This window comes from Copadichromis virginalis, linkage group LG7, assembly GCF_057382275.1.
Source record: "Copadichromis virginalis isolate Kocher_CV1m ecotype Utaka linkage group LG7, C_Virginalis_male_GT1.1, whole genome shotgun sequence".
In the NCBI taxonomy this organism is placed as follows: Eukaryota; Metazoa; Chordata; class Actinopteri; order Cichliformes; family Cichlidae; genus Copadichromis; species Copadichromis virginalis.
Genome location: NC_140624.1, coordinates 26,529,931 through 26,544,586, shown reverse-complemented (window position 1 = coordinate 26,544,586; position 14,656 = coordinate 26,529,931). Strand labels below are relative to the sequence as shown.

General features: G+C 43.4%; 1 protein-coding gene across 1 annotated transcript in view; it reads left to right on the top strand.

The window, feature by feature from the left end:
• Positions 1–9,474, top strand: part of dnajc24 (DnaJ (Hsp40) homolog, subfamily C, member 24) — a 412,088-nt gene extending 402,614 nt beyond the window's left edge. The window contains exon 6 of the transcript XR_014921296.1: positions 9,441–9,474. The gene's annotated coding sequence lies outside the window, so the exon portion shown is untranslated. The remainder of the gene's footprint in view (positions 1–9,440) is intronic.
• Positions 9,475–14,656: the final 5,182 nt, after the last annotated feature.

The window sequence follows — 14,656 nt, the reverse complement described above, 5'->3', positions numbered from 1 at the left end:
TGTTAGGCATCATAGATATTCTTGGCCATCCTCTAGACCACTTATTGAGCACACACTGATTCAGCTCACAGCCACGTGTAAATACTCTTTATAATAAAATATGTCTCTCTGGTGAAGAGCTATCTGCTCTTTCATTAATATTTTATTTCCTTTTAAAAATTCAGTTGTGGTTGCTTTGACTTTAAAGCAACCACAACTGAATTTTGCCAGCACCTGCTGGCAATCAGCTGTGATGACTGACCTGCTCCTCATCAGTGTTTTTTTTGTTGCTATGAAGTCTGACTCCCGTGAACCCTGTTGTGTGTGTGTGTGTGTGTGTGTGTACTAAACAGCCTGCAATATCAGACCGCTGTTGCTAGAACTCTTAACACCTGACCCTCCACTTTGTTATTGCCTTTGACCTTGCAAAATCCTGTAAATAAACCTGTTGAACCTTTACAGTGCTCGGTGATCATTCCATTAGTTTATGACATTAATACTGCTATTATTGTTACATTCATGTTGCTTTTTTATTATTATATGTATTATTTCAGCTGCAGTGACAGTGAGGTTCATGTGGTATTTCATTATAACATTATTTCTACATCATTTCAACTGCTGTGACAAAAGAATATCCCAATTATTGTAAACATGTATCATTTCATATATATACAACTTTCTTTTTGTTTCCTGCCCTCGCCAGGATAAATATCAACTTCTGTATAGCACATCGCTGGGGACAGCACAACTTTCACTGCTCTCTCTGTGTACGCCACAGTCCATAGAGGCTAAAAACTATACATCACCATTGTAAACATATAGGAGCGCCTTCAAATCTAAGACACAAATCGTTTCAATTTTTTTAGTTTTATTTATATAGAGAGAAATCACAACAACAGTCATCTCGAGGAACTTGACATTGGAAGGTAAAGACCCTACAATAATACAAAGAAACTCTGGCAATTGGAAGACTCCCTATGAGCAAGTACTTGTGTGAAGGAAGAACTCTCTCCGGCAGACCCATGCTCAGTGAGGGCTGGTTGTCTGCCGCAGCGTTTGGGGGTGAGGGGAGCAAGACAAGACAAAATACTTACTGTGGAAGCGAGCCAGAGATTAATAATAACTCATAATTAAATTGAGAGGGGTGTATAAAGACACGGTTAGTGAAAATGGGTGAGAGAAGGAGAAACATTCATTGGATCATGGGAACCCCCCAGCAGCATAAAGTCTATTGCAGCATAACCAAGGGAGGATTCAGGGTCACCTGATCCACCTCTAACTATTAGCTTTGTCAAAAAGTAAAGTTTTAAGCTGTCACAGGGGCCCGGAGGTTGGTGCAATGATTTGGACCCAAGACCAGATTCAAACACGGAAGGCAATAGTACGATATAAGGGACTGGAGTGCACTGGTCCGAGCTGGGAGACATGGAATGTCGGTTGGATGCACATGGTAGCAGGAAGTTTAAGCTTGACAGCCGAATGACTGATTATGGACTTAACCTTGTAAGGACCGATGTAGTGGGGAGCAAGCTTGCGAGAGAGTGCCTTCAGAGGAATATCCTTAGCTGCCTTGGAGTATACCTGTTAGCCAATTGGCATAGTGGTATTGATGATTAGTGGCTTTGAGTAACGCCTTCCGAGTCTAAGCCCAGGCGCGGTGGCAATGCTGGAGATGGTGCTGGACTGAGGGAATGGCGAGGTCAGCCTCTTCCTCAGGAAATAGGGGTGGCTGATACCCTAGGGAGACAAGCCAGTTGCAGAAGATATGAGGGTGTTGTGTGCATACTCTATCCAAGGTAGATGAGAGGACCATGTCGCTGGGATGTAAGTGGTTAGGCAGTGGAGGTTAGACTCCAGCTCCTGGTTGAGCCTCTCTGTCTGGCCATTGGACTACGGATGGTATCCAGAACTGAGACTGACCTTGGCTCCCAGAGTAGTGCAGAAGGCCTTCCAGACATGCGAGGTGAACTGTGATCCCTGTTCCGAAACAATCTCCAAAGGGATGCCATGAAGCCTGAAGACATGGTTAACCAGGAGCTTAGTAGTCTGAAGGGCTGAAGGGAGTTTGTCATGGGTGACGAAATGAGCAGCCTTTGAAAACCTGTCGAATATGGACAAAATGACAGTTCCCAGAAGAGACAGGTAAACCAGTGACAAAATCTATGGCTATGTGAGACCAGGGGCAATGGGGAATAGTTAAAAGTTGAAGGAATCCTGCCGGTTGTTGAGTTCTGTTCTTACTCCTAGCACAGATGGTACAAGCCGCCACATGCTATATTTTTTCCAGTTTTCTCCCCCATTTCTTTTTCAGCTTAGACATCGTCATACTACATATATAATGTAGTAACTGAAATAACACTAAAAGAAATAACAAAGGGCATCCCTTTCCAGGGCCTCCCACCAGAAGTACCATTTTAATAATGAAATGGTCCTACCTACGCCGGGGTGACAGGCGAACTTAGCAGTGTTGATCCAGTTGATTACTGTGGAATGGGCTGAGGAGGGGACAAAACAGCAGTCAGGTGAACCAGTGCCAGGATCAGGTTCATCCTGGAGGGCCTGGCGAATTGTCTTCTCCACATCCCAGGAAATTAAACCCTCCCTGCAGGTGGCGGGTAAGATGGTCTCCCCTTGTGAGTGATCGGTGTTTGTGGCGAATTGGCGGGAGAGAGCATCCGACTTGATATTCAGAGAACCTGGACAGTATGAGATGGAAAAAGTTAAAAGCTACAAAAACACAGTGACCATCAAACCTGGCGGGCATTTAGTTGTTTTGTGGTCCACAGGTAAGTGATATTCCTCTGGTCTGTCCATCTAAGAAAAGGCTGCTCGGCTCAATCTAGTGGGTGACGCCATTCCTCAAATACCAGCTTAATTGCTAATTATTTACGGTCGCCTACATCATAATTTTGTTCTGCCAGAATGAAACAATGTGAGAAGAAGGCACAGGGTTGCAGCTTTGAATGTGGCCTGGACCGCTGGGAGAGTACCACTCCAACACCAGTGTCTACCTCTACTGCACCTGTTCACATTCATCCCGACCCCATGATGTGTCATTTGTAGACCAATGTGCTAGAAACATTTTCAACGTTTTCTCGGACTTGCAAATATTTTACTGTTGCTTCACTTGGAACTACACTGCGTTCCACATTATTATGCAAATGATATTTTTCTCTGATTTTCCTAAATAGTCCATTCAAATGACAGTCAGCATATTTTTCGAGTCATCAACCGTTAGAGTATAAGTCAAATGTTACTGAACAAACCTCCCAATGAAAACAGTATGTTTTTCAAAAATAAAAAACTTAAAATGCACTGTTCCAAATTATTACGAACACAGAGTGTCAAAACATTTTATAGGTTATAGAGAATTGAAAATGGCTATTTGTCAAATTTGCAGCATTAGTAGATCAATTTTAGTGAAATCAAAAGCCATTTCAATCAAAAGCATCTTAACAGGTCAAGTTACATATTAACATAGGAACCCTTTATTGATAGCAGTTTCACAATTCTTGCATCCATGGAACTTGTGAGTTTTTGGAAAGTGTCTGCTTGAATGTCTTTGCAGGATGTCAGAATATCCTCCCAGAGCTGCTGTTTGGATGTGAACTGCCTCCCACCCTCATAGACCTTTTGCTTGAGGATGCTCCAAAGGTTCTCAATAGGACTGGGGTCAGGGGAGGATGAGGGCCACACCATGAGTTCCTCTCCTTTTATGCTGATAGCAGCCAATGATACAGAGGCATTCCTTGTAGCATGAGATGGTGCATTGTCTTGCATGAAGGTGATTTTGCTGCAGAAAGCACAGTTCTTCTTTTTCTATCGTGTAAGAAAGTGGTCAGTCAGAAACTCCACATACTTTGCAGAGGTCCTTTTCACACCTTCAGGGACCCTAAAGGGGCCGACCAGCTCTCTCCCTGTGATTCCGGCCCAAAACAAGACTCCACCACCTCCTTGCTGACGTCACAGCCTTGTTGGGACATGGTGGCTGTCCACCAACCATCCACCACTGCATCCATCTTGACCATCCAGGGTTGCACTGCACTCATTGATGTTTTTAACGAACACCTTTTATTGCTTGTGATGCACAGACACACCAACAGAGGGCAGTAATATCTCTTCAACATACATTGTAAAATTACTATTACAACACTCCCACTTAATTTTACCATGGAGTTCACTTACTTGACTGCCATTGCTTATTTCTTTCAAAAAACAACATTATGCACCTATATCACGGTGTTACTAGAAAATAAACATTTTCTCTTTTGTTTTGAACTCACACAAAAAATGTACTGTGTCCATCTTAGACAAAACTATTATTCTTCATTACAGTTAAATGCTCACTATCTTAACATAAGCATAGTATAGGCATGTTAAGCATATGATAACCCTTTTAAACTGAACACAGTCCAATCTTCCCTCTGAGATACTCAAATTTTTGTCTAGGCAGCGGTTTGGTTAACATATCAGCCTTCATGTTTTCTGTACAGCAGTACTTCAGCTGGATTTGTCCATTTTGCACACATTCACGAATGTAGTGGTAACGAATGTCTATGTGCTTTGTTCTTGCATGATCGACTGGATTTTTTGCGATTGCAATTGCTCCTTGATTGTCCTCCAGGATCACTGTTGCTGTGGTTTCCATTCCAAGCTCAGTTAGTAGTCGTCTTAACCAAACTCCTTCTTGTGCAGCTTGGCTCAAAGCAATATACTCAGCCTCTGAAGTTGAAAGTGCAACTGTTGCTTGTTTCTTGCTAAGCCAACTGACTGCACCTCCTGCAAGTAGAAAGATGTTTCCAGTTGTAGAACGTCGATCGTCCTGATCACCTGCCCCATCAGCATCTGAATACCCAACCAAGGTTCCTGTTTCTGTTCTTTGATATTTGAGCCCCATGTTTAGAGTTCCTTTCAAATATCTCAGGATTCTTTTCACAGCTGTCAGGTGTGTAGTGTTTGGATTTGCATTGAACCTTGACACCACACTCACTGCTTGTGCAATATCTGGTCGTGTGGCCATGGCAGCATACAATAAACTTCCAACCATTGACTGATACATGCTTGGGTTTACAGGTTGACTGACATCATCACTCTTTCTTAATTTGACATTTGTGTCAGCTGGAGATGCTACTGGATTGGCACTGTCCATTCCATACTTTTGTAGTATGTTTTCAATATACTGCCTCTGATGAAGCATAACATGGTTTTTGTCCTTGTCTTGGACCACTGAGATGCCCAGAATGTAGGATAGCTCACCCATGTCCTTCATTTTGTAGTGTTTCTTCAGAGTGTCCTTTAAGGTCTTCATGCTCTCTGCTGATTCTGTAATCAAAATCAGATCATCAACATACACAGCCAATATTTCCAACTCCTGACCTGTTCTAACAAACACACACTGATCTGAAGTACTCTGTGTAAAACCAATACTTTTCATGAACTCTGTAAAAGCTCCAGCAACGTGGAGACTGCTTCAGTCCATATATTGACTTGTTTAGTTTGCACACTAGATGTTCCTGCCCAGGTTTGATGTAACCCTCTGGCTGCTCCATGTAGATTTCCTCTTCCAGGTGTCCATTCAAGAATGCAGTCACAACATCCATTTGATGCACATTTAGATTGTTTTGCACAGCAAATGACAACAATGTACGAATTGAACCAAATCGTACAACTGGAGAGAATGTTTCATCATAGTCTGCACCATAAATCTGTGAATAGCCTTTGGCAACAAGTCTGCACTTGTATCTTTCCACTTGTCCATCACTGTGATGCTTAACTTTAAAGACCCATTTTGATCCAACTGCTTTGCGATCCTTTGGTAGATCCACTAAATCCCATGTGCCATTTTCTAGCAGTGACTCATATTCCAAATCAGCTGCTTCTTTCCACTCCTTTGCATTTGGATTTGACATAGCCTCTTCTAGTGTATTTGGTTCTGTGACACAACAGATGTTTGCATAATGATCAACTGTAGCTGCATCAGCAAACTCCTCAAATCCATATCTCTTTGGAGGTCTTCTGATCCGCTGATCTCCTTTTGCAGCCTCACTGGTGACAGTCTCCTCAGTACTTGTTTGTCTTTCACCCGTGTGTAGTGTCACCTCATTCCCCAAACCGAGATCTTTTTCACTTTGTTTGCATTTAAACTCTGTTTCATTGAAGACCACATCTCGTCGAATCAGTATTTTTCCTTTTTCCTCATCCCACAGTCGGTAGCCTTTTGCATTGGTTGCATTTCCCAGTGTGGCGTGAATAAGACACGGCGGGACCACGGAGCAACGTTCAGAGTCATCTTTATTTACATCTCACCACACCACAACACCCCCAAACCCCTCAGTCCCCGTGTTTTTAACTAGGCGGGCGTGATTAAGGATGCCGTGCAGGTGCGTCCGCCCTCCCTGCACGGCACCGCAGACCACGCCCCACCACATACCCCCATCGCCCGATTGAGGCCGGGGAGCCATCCGGCCGAACCTACTCCCCCACCGCCAGTGGGAGAGGGAATCAGCCCGGACAGCTGGCACCCCCAGGCCCCGGCCAAGCGACGGGGAGGTGCGAGTTCAGGCGGCCGCCCGCGAATCCAGCGGCGCAGGCAAAGCTGGTTCGGAAGTCGGACACGTGACAGGTGCACCCGGCGCGGCCGGCACAAGCGTGAGCCCCAGCTCACAGGTGGCTGGGCAGAGGTGTGGCGTGTACAGGCCTCTGGTGGTGGTGAGGCCGGTCTGGCGAGCACGGCGATCTCAAGCGTGGCGCCCGCCTCGCTCGCCAGTTCCACTCGAGCAAGCTCCCCTGGCACTGGGACCTCCAGCTCCTTGCGCGGCCCCTCCGTCACCGCTGTCGCTCCCTGCTGGAGCAGCCCATAGCGCGACTCCTCCGTCACTACTGCTCCCTCCGCCGCCACTCCCGGCTCGAGCAGCCCCTCGTGCAGCTCCTCTTTCTCCAACCGGCGCAGACCCTCGCGCACCTCGTCTGCCGCCTCCGGTTGGAGCGGCTCATCCACCACTCCCGGCAGGAGCAGCCCTTCACCTGGCTGTTCCCCCTCCTCCGGCAGGCGCAGATCCCCGCGCGCCTCGTCTGCCACCTCCGGCTGCTGAGGTGCCTCACGCGGCTCCTCCACCGCTTCACTGTCCTCGGGACACACCTGTGGGGGTGGCGCCCAGGCCCAGAGCAGCGCCGCCAGCTCCCCAATCCTTTCCAGGTGCCGCTCGGACTGGTCCTGCAGCTCTTCCTGCTGGCGACGCACCTCCGCCGCCTGCTCCCGCTGGGCGGCCGCCATTTCGGCCACCCTCTGGGCCAGCTCCTCCATTCCCTGGCTCCGATATGGACCCGCCGTGCTGCCTCCTGGGTTTCGGCACCAATGTAAACGACCACGGCAGGCCCAGTGGCATTTTGATGCTTTTATTAATCCCTACACGGTTGCTGTACATTCGCACTCAGAGCTGCAGCTCTCCCGCTTCCAGCTCAACATAACACCAACAACCCAACCACAGGACCCAGTACAATATTTAATTCGGCGGGGCGTGATTGCGGATGCCGTGCAGGTGCGTCCGCCTCCTCTGCACGGCACCGCAGGCCACGCCCCGCCACACCCAGGAAACGAACTTTCACTGCCTTTTTGTCCAGCTTCTTTCTCTCTGTGTCTGGAACATGAGCATAAGCAACGCAACCAAATACTTTCATATGGCTAATGTCTGGTTTTTTTTCATACCATCTCTGATAGGGTGTTTCGTTCTTTAAAGCAGATGTTGGGAGCATATTCTGTGTGTAAGCTGCAGTAGCAACAGCTTCTGCCCAGAATGTGTTTGGCAACTTTGCATGTGATAGCATGCTTCTAGCTGATTCCACTAGAGTTCTGTTTTTTCTTTCTGCAACACCATTTTGCTGTGGTGTGTGTGGTACAGTCATTTCATGGTGGATGCCTTGAGCTTTCAAATATTCTTGAAACTCTTTAGATGTGTATTCCCCACCATTGTCAGTTCTGAGTCTTATTACTCCCTGTCCACATTCATTTGAGAAGATTCTTTCAAACTCTTTGAACTTGCTCAGGACTTCTGTTTTTTCTCTTATGAAATACACTTTACAACATCTGGAGTAGTCATCAATGAAAGTCACAAAGTACTTTTTTCCTCCAAGTGACTCAGTTTGAAAAGGACCACAAACGTCACTATGCACTAATTGCAACTTGCGTTTTGTTCGTATTTCTCCCACTGATTTGTAAGGTTTTCTTGATAATTTGCCCTCAACACAAGCTTCACAAAAAATGTCCTCCTCTTCATTTGTAAAGCTAACTCCTTTTACCAAGTTTTTGACCTTTTTCAGATTTGTAGTGTGACCTAGACGCTGATGCCACATACTTGCTGGAACTGAAGCAGTTGACGCTCCATGACAGGTTGTGCAGTTTCCCTCAATATCCAGCTGATACAATCCGTCAGATCTTTGTGTTCCCATTCCATGGAGAGCTCCATTCTTTCCTCTTATGTAGCAATGAGTCCTTTTGAACTTCACTGTGTTTCCCTTCTTGGCAGCAGCTCCCACTGAGAAAAGGTTCATTGATAATTTGGGAACATACAGCACATCATACATTGTGACATCTTTTCCATTACTAACTCTGAATGACATTTTCATTGTTATGTTGCCCAGACCTAAAGCCTCAACTACTCTGCCATCACCGAGTTTCACTGTTTGTGGTTCTGAAAACTCTTGGTAGTTTTGTAGAGCTTCTTTATTCCATGTCATGTGTTTTGACGCTCCTGAATCAATTAACCATTCTTCTTGTTGTGCATCACCCGTGTGTGCTCTGACTCAGCCACAAATCTCTTAACATTATGGTGATCACGCTTAAGTTTTCGTGAAATATCTCTGGTTTTGGTTATGTGTCCAAGGCATTCAACTATTTCATGCAACAGCAGAGAGATCCTTTTTCTTACTCATATTGCTTGAAAATGGTGGTCTGCTTAATAATGTGGAACATCCTTCTTTAGTAGTTTTTCCTTTAATTGAGCTCACCTGTCAAACTCATGATCACAGGTCTCCGAGATTAATTCAGTGATCCACAAATCCCTGAGACACAATTCCATCCATGAGTTTAATTGAAAAACAACTTATTTAATCTTTATGACACTTAAACACAATGTGCATAATAACTTGGAACGCGATGTACAGCCAGGTAGCTGCACCTCTCACTCACCTCAAGTCCACCGAGATCCCCCTTCTACAGATCCCCTTCCGTTAAGTTAAAATATCTATTCACCGAATCCCAGAAAACATTGAAGATGTTTCCCAGATGTTGGTGTGGGCCATTACCTCACGACTAGAACGTTAGCTAGGTCTGTCTTCACCTGGCCTCCTGCTAGCATGTAGCCAAGAAGTGACTGAGGGTGAACGAAACTCACATATCTCTATTTTGACACATAACCGGCATTGAAGCATGCTCTGTCTTTCTAGTCCCTGTCAGTACTCTCAAGCAGTGTTGGTCAAGTTACTTGAAAAAAGTAATCAGTAACTAATTACTGATTACTTCCCCCCAAAAGTAATTAGTTACTTAGTTACTTATTAAAAAAATTATTTACAACCTGAATAGGTAAAAAAGCAATAGATCTTTCAGCCCAATTCTATTTTTTTTGTATAATCCATCATATAAAATGTAATCAAATGAAAAAGTTTCTTTTTGAAACTAGTTTTATTAGTTTTAATCTTTTAACTTTATGCGTGAAGCAAACATTAAATGATATGCAACATTCTCTGACTGGAAGAAATTTGTTTAACATTTAAACCTTTTTTCTGCATATTCCAGCATATAAAATAAAATGGTTTTTTCAATTCAATTCAATTCAATTTTATTTATATAGCGCCAAATCACAACAAAAGTTGCCTCAAGGCGCTTCATAGATACAGAGAAAACCCAACAATCATATGACCCCCTATGAGCAAGCACTTTGGCGACATTGGGAAGGAAAAACTCCCTTTTAACAGGAAGAAACCTCCGGCAGAACCAGGCTCAGGGAGGGGCGGCCATCTGCTGCGACCGGTTGGGGTGAGAGAAGGAAGACAGGATAAAGACATGCTGTGGAAGAGAGACAGAAGTTAATAACAGATATGATTCAATGCAGAGAGGTCTATTAATACATAGTGAGTGAGAAAGGTGACTGGAAAGGAAAAACTCAATGCATCATGGGAATCCCCCGGCAGCCTACGTCTATTGCAGCATAACTAAGGGAGGATTCAGGGTCACCTGGTCCAGCCCTAACTATATGCTTTAGCAAAAAGGAAAGTTTTAAGCCTAATCTTAAAAGTAGAGATAGTGTCTGTCTCCCGAATCCAAACTGGAAGCTGGTTCCACAGAAGAGGGGCCTGAAAACTGAAGGCTCTGCCTCCCATTCTACTTTTAAATACTCTAGGAACAACAAGTAGGCCTGCACAGCAAGAGCAAAGTGCTCTAATAGGGTGATATGGTACTACAAGGTCATTAAGATAAGATGGGGCCTGATTATTTAAGACCTTGTATGTGAGGAGCAGGATTTTGAATTCAATTCTGGACTTAACAGGAAGCCAATGAAGGGAAGCCAAAACAGGAGAAATATGCTCTCTCTTTCTAGTCCCTGTCAGTACTCTTGCTGCAGCATTTTGGATTAACTGACGGCTTTTCAGTGAGTTTTTTGGACATCCTGATAATAATGAATTACAGTAGTCCAGCCTGGAAGTAATAAATGCATGAACTAGTTTTTCAGCGTCACTCTGAGACAGGATATTTCTAATTTTAGAGATGTTGCGCAAATGGAAGAAAGCAGTCTTACATATTTGTTTAATATGTGCGTTGAAGGACATATCCTGGTCAAAAATGACTCCAAGGTTCCTCACAGCGTTACTGGAGGCCAAGGTAATGCCGTCCAGAGTAAGTATCTGGTTAGACACCATATTTCTAAGATTTTCAGGGCCGAGTACAATAACCTCAGTTTTATCTGAATTAAGAAGCAGAAAGTTAGCGGCCATCCAGGTCTTTATGTCTTTAAGACCTTCCTGCAGTTTAACTAATTGGTGTGTGTTATCTGGCTTCATGGACAGATAGAGCTGGGTGTCATCAGCATAGCAGTGAAAATGTATGCTATGCCTTCTAATGATGCTGCCTAAGGGAAGCATGTATAATGTAAACAGAATTGGTCCTAGCACTGAACCCTGTGGAACTCCATAATTAACCTCAGTGTGTGAAGAGGACTCTCCATTTACATGCACAAATTGGAGTCTATTAGATAGATATGATACAAACCACTGCAGTGCAATACCTGTAATACCTACAGCATGTTCTAATCGCTCTAATAGGATATTATGGTCAACAGTATCGAATGCTGCACTAAGGTCTAGCAGGACAAGCACAGAGATGAGTCCACTGTCAGAGGCCATAAGAAGATCATTTGTAACTAGAGCTGGGCGATATATCGAGTTTTTAAAAAATATCGATATATTTTTATACGAGATATAAGATGTGACAATATCCTTTATATCGATATAGTCTATGTTACGTTATAATTATACTTGTGGAGCCGCAAGTTTCCCTCTCTTTCGTCCACTTTCGTCTTTTCGCAACGTTACTCGGACTCGCCTCTCCTTCACTGAACACAACTCCCCCTCCTCCCCCATCGCTTCACCTGCAGGAAGCGACAAGATGGACACGGCAAATCTCCGTTAACGAGTTACTGGACGGCTAGCTAACCACGCTAACGAGCTAACCACGCTAATGCCATGCAGCCCAGAGGTGCTGCACGGACTAAAATCCTTTCATTTTCTCAAATGTTGACAGCGCGCCTTATGTATGAATTCGGGTTGTGCTTGATGGCCGCGAACCGATTTTATGTAGAACACGGCGCTCAGCAATCTGTCAAAAAATGTTTTAGTACGACTTTGGTAAGCTACGGAGCTGCACCGCTTGATGGTTTGTCGGAGCATTACAGCTGAGCCTTGCGGAGTGATACGTACTGTGCTTCAACGTAATATTACCTTACTGTGTATAAGGACCATAAATGGCACTTGTTAAGAGACATGGTTGCGAAGCAGATTTCAAACTCCAGGCTGTCAGTCACGCAGTACAAGTTGGGAACAGAGCAGCTGTGAAATCTGTCTTTGTTATTGTGCTCAGCGTCTTTTAGTTTACATTTTGACTGCACAATTGTGAGCTTTTTGTTATGCAGAAAAACAACATTGTTTTCTTTTATTTATGGAGCGTTATTATTTAATAAATGCTCATAATTTATTTTTGAGTAAATTTTATGTACATCTATGCTCTATGTTAATAAAAGTGCCTGTGTGACATCTGGGACACAGCTTTGACTAAGAACTCTCTTTTTGTTCTTACTTTATGGCTTTAAAAAATATATCGAGATATATATCTTATATCGCCATCCAGCTAAAAAATATCGAGATATAAATTTTGGGTCATATCGCCCAGCCCTATTTGTAACCTTCACTAAAGCTGTTTCTGTGCTGTGATGAGCTCTGAAACCTGACTGAAACTCTTCAAATAAACCATTCCTCTGCACAATGTGTTGGTCCTTTTGTGTTTACACACACTTTTTCAAATAGATACACGTAAAACACAGCAAAAAATAAATAAAATCAAAGACTCAGCGCCCCTGTTGCTCTATTTTCACCTGTATAGCAAGAGTGGGGCAGGCGGAAATTTGCCCTGGTGCAGGTGTGTCGTAGCGGTCAGTGGAAGGATCAGGCAGTTTCTCTGTGAATTTCACATTCCCGTGGCAGCTGTCGGTGCTTGCTTGGAAGTTTAGGGGGTTTTTTGCTGTAAAAAGAAGTTTTCTTCCCATGCAGTGAACAGCGGACGCTAATGTTTTTGTCACCTTTTACTGAATCAAACTCAAAGTAAGGTCAGTACTTCCACTCTTTAAAAGCTGCACAGTCATACTCTCTCCCGCACTCGATATATTATCCATTGTTGATCTGCACACAGCTGTTGCCACGAAAGTCACACTCGCTTACGTCACTGTCATGGAACACTCTCGCAAAAAAATCACGGTTTTAGTAACGCAGTAATGCAGCGTGCTTACGGGAAAGTAACAGTAATCAAATTACCTTTTTTGCAATAGTAATCCCTTACTTTACACGTTACTTGAAAAAGTAATCAGATTACAGTAACACATTACTTGTAATGCTCTCAAGGCTTTTTAGGGAGTTTTTAGGGCATCCTGATAATAACGAATTACAGTACAGTGGTCCCTCGTTTATCGCGGCAGTTACGTTCTAAAAAATAACTTGCAATAGGTGAAGTCCGCGAAGTATCCAACTTTATTTTTTACAATTATTATATATGTTTTAAGGCTGTAAAACCCCTCACTGCACACTTTATACAGTTTTCTCAGACAGGCAAGAACATTTTCACACTTTTCTCTCTTGTTTAAACACTCTCAAAGTTCAAAACTTCGTAGAAAAATAAGTCCAGTATTATAGAATGAAACCAAAGGCGCCTGCGGTTGCCTTTGACGATGCAAAATGTTTCGTCGACATTGTTGTTGTTTGTTGGGGAGAAAAATTACAAACATACAGTACAGCACTTCAGAGTCGCACTGCTAACGATCGAAGATTTATGTAAATTTGAAAAGCTGAATGCATTCTGTACTGTACAGGAGACACGCCACGAGATTGATTCACAATGGTCTACAGCCAATCAGGACGCAGAACACAATGCGATGTACAAAAAAAAAAAAAAAAGCATGCAAAATTGCACAAAAAAATCCGTGAAACAGCGAGAAGGGAGACCGCGTTTTAGCGAGGGACCACTGTAGTCCAGCCTAGAAATAATAAACATACGAACTAGTTTTTCAGCATTACTGAAGGATGTTTCTAATGTTAGAGATATTGTGCATAGAAGAAATGCACAAGGGAAGAAAGTCCTACAAATTTATTTAATGTGCGCACTGAAGTACATATCCTGATCACAAATGACTCCAAGAAATCTCACAGTGTTACTGTAGGCCAAGGTAATGCCATCCTGGGTAAGACTGCTCACTCAAAGCTGCAGAGAAACACAACAGAAAGAAAGAAGTCAGAGAAGGAACTTGAGTGAAAGACCGGAAATGATGGGCTTATATAAGGGAACAAACAAGGGAACGAGTAAGAAAATATCATGCTGAAAAGAAACAACAAATTCAGCTTGAACAACCTTTAACCCTAAAGCCTGGTGTAAAAAATATAACCACAGAAAAATGAGGAACAGACCAAGTAAGACATGCAATCCTAAAAGCCCAGAAGGTAAAGGCTACAATCCTGAAATCTAATGTTGAGAGTGTGAGATCAATTAAAACGCCTTTGGAAGAAAAACCTTGAAAGCTCTAGCAACAAATTTATCCAAGGGTCTTGAATGGTTTGAATGAAAAGCGTGCAGCATGTATAGGAAATTTTATTCAAATGTCTAAAAATAATGATAAAAAAAAGTAAAGCAAAAATGTATACACACACACACACACACACACACACACACACACACACACGCACACACACACACACACACACACATATATATATATATATGTAATGATCATCTCCCCACCTCTCTCCAGAGACAGAGGTGTCAGTCACGCACTCAGTGTGAGTGTGGAAAATCAGCATGTATAAGTAATGCAGGTACAAACACATGTGCACACACACACACACACACACACACACTATATAAATTCAC